This window comes from Ixodes scapularis, unplaced genomic scaffold, assembly GCF_016920785.2.
Source record: "Ixodes scapularis isolate PalLabHiFi unplaced genomic scaffold, ASM1692078v2 PGA_scaffold3__209_contigs__length_174095766, whole genome shotgun sequence".
In the NCBI taxonomy this organism is placed as follows: Eukaryota; Metazoa; Arthropoda; class Arachnida; order Ixodida; family Ixodidae; genus Ixodes; species Ixodes scapularis.
The window spans coordinates 112,728,025-112,730,345 of NW_024609868.1; the positions used below are offsets into that span (position 1 = coordinate 112,728,025).

At 46.8% G+C, this 2,321-nt stretch overlaps 1 pseudogene; it reads left to right on the forward strand.

Annotated features, from left to right (window-relative positions):
* The first annotated feature begins 734 nt into the window (after positions 1-734).
* LOC121837015 lies at positions 735-1,562 on the forward strand (annotated as a pseudogene).
* The last annotated feature ends 759 nt before the right edge of the window (positions 1,563-2,321 follow it).

Genomic DNA, 2,321 nt, shown 5'->3' on the forward strand with positions numbered 1-2,321 from the left:
CTGCACGAGTAAGTGACGCGCTTGCGTTGTCATGTGAGTCGGCTTTGATTGTTTGTGACACGTCAGCGCTCTTCAAGATGCTTGAGACTCTGCAAGACCACAGGGAAAGTTGCCCAGAGACGCTTTTGCTGGAAAAAGTGACCTCCTGCGGATTCGGCTCCCGCCTCCACTGGAGGTGTAAGGAACATTCTTTGACTGTTTGCTCTAGCTCCATAAGTGGGGACTCACGCACTGTCGATTGTCATCTCGCACTCGCATTTATATGCAGCGGTATGCTGCCGGTGCAGTTCCGGAAGTTTTGCGAGTTTAGCTCGCTGCCCTACTCTCCGAGGGCCCTGGAAAGGGCCACAATCAAGGTCAAAGCGGCAGTGGGCCTCTTGCGGATAGAATCCTTGACTGCCGCCCAGCAAGAAGAGTGCCGAGCAAGCGAGCCCCCATGTGCCTCTCCCATGATGAGCATTGAGACGGACGCACGGCATGCCTGCCGTAAAAACTCGTACCATACAGATGTCATTGCCCTAGGCCAGGAGACACACAAGATCGTAGGAATTGTGCATGTCACCAAGGATGATGAAATCTCGTCGCAGAAGCATGAAGTCGTGGGTACGATGAAGTTGTACGAGTATTTTGATTCAAAAGGAATCGAAGTGCAACACCACGCCCATGACAGGAACACCTCCGTCAACAAGATCATCCGAGAGAGGAGTGGAAATACAACGAACACGAACGACCGCTGGCACGCAGCAAAAAGTATAAAAAAGGGCATGATGACCATAGCCTCGGGACCAGAAAAAAATGAAGGAAAAACGTGGCATCAGCAACTCTCAGACAAATGCCAGCCAGTACGCCACCATGTCTACTTCGCGATGGCCACCTGTGGCGGTGATGCTGACACCCTACGGGCAACACTGCTGAACTGCGTCAATCATTTTTCCGGTGACCATCGGTGTTGTGCTTCGGAATCACAATGCAAGGAGGTTGGGCACGTTCCGAGTACGCTGCTCGTTAAAGATCCTGTAGCTCTCGATCTCTTGACAAATGTTATCAAGTCGACGACAGTCTACAAGCAAGCACACGATTTTGTGAGGTCGACGGACACTTTCTACGTCGAATCCTTCAATAACACGGTACTCATGTACCTGGACAAACGCATCCACTACCAGAACGAGACATATAACCTAAGACAGAGCCTCGCTGTGCTCGATTGGAACGAGCACGTCGGACGAACGAGCACGTCGGCATACCGCATGGAGAATTGCCGGCACCCGGACAGTCAGGGTGGGAAGAAAAACTACTGCAAAAAAAGTTACAGGTAATTTCCCAGATTATTTTCACCTTCTTATGAAATGATTACTTTTTATTTCATGTTTCTTTTTTAAACATTCGTGAAAAGCATTCGTGACCTAATCTGCCAAGCCGCGTTCAAGGACAACACGGACTCCTCGGCAAGTGGTTCTCTCATGGAAGACGACGATGAATAAAAGGTACGATCAAGATCTAAATCTCTAAATAAAGTTCAAGTTTAAAATAATTCTAAGACTGTTAATTCATGCTATTTCTACCATATTCAAATTTCAACACTCGTCGCAGGCAGCACGAGTGGATCACTGCATGCACTCCTGGCGCCAACGAGTGCCCAATCAAAGGTCCTGCGACGTCCAGTGCTCAACCACGCATCACCACCCGACCTGTTTGAAAAATAAATGCTTTTCCGTACTTGTGGTAAAAAGGCAAATTTTCTAATCAGCGTGATCTTTTGTGGACCTATGGTCTCGTAGCCAAGATCGGTAGTTCACAGCTTTTGGATGGCGAAGAACGACGGATTCATTATTTACAGCGTAAGTACTGTTTTCACATTGAATTTCACATAAAATGGCATTTGCACAAATTGTGGCACGATGCCGAACTTGCTTGATTACATTTCTTTCATAGGCAAGATAATCATACATAACCTACAGATATTGCAGTTTTAATTTTAATCGGCGTACAGCGCGAAAGACAAGTACAGGCATAAAAAACACAACATAGCAGTGCATTCCTTTCTTTCTGTGCTTGTAGACAGTACGGGGCAGTTTGCCCCGCACGACTATATTCAAGAATTGCCAAATCTCCCAAGCGCCCCTCTTTTTCTAGTTGATTTTCTAGATTTGTAAATTAATTAGGAATTAATTATAACGATTTGTCAGCCTCAAAATGCTCATTCATGATACAATCTCTGTGATGAAGGACCTGTACGTGCAATCCTGAGCGGAGTACTTCAAATCGGCAACTTCGCACAACATTCGCCACTCGAGACTCCCCACCATACCAAAACAGGGATA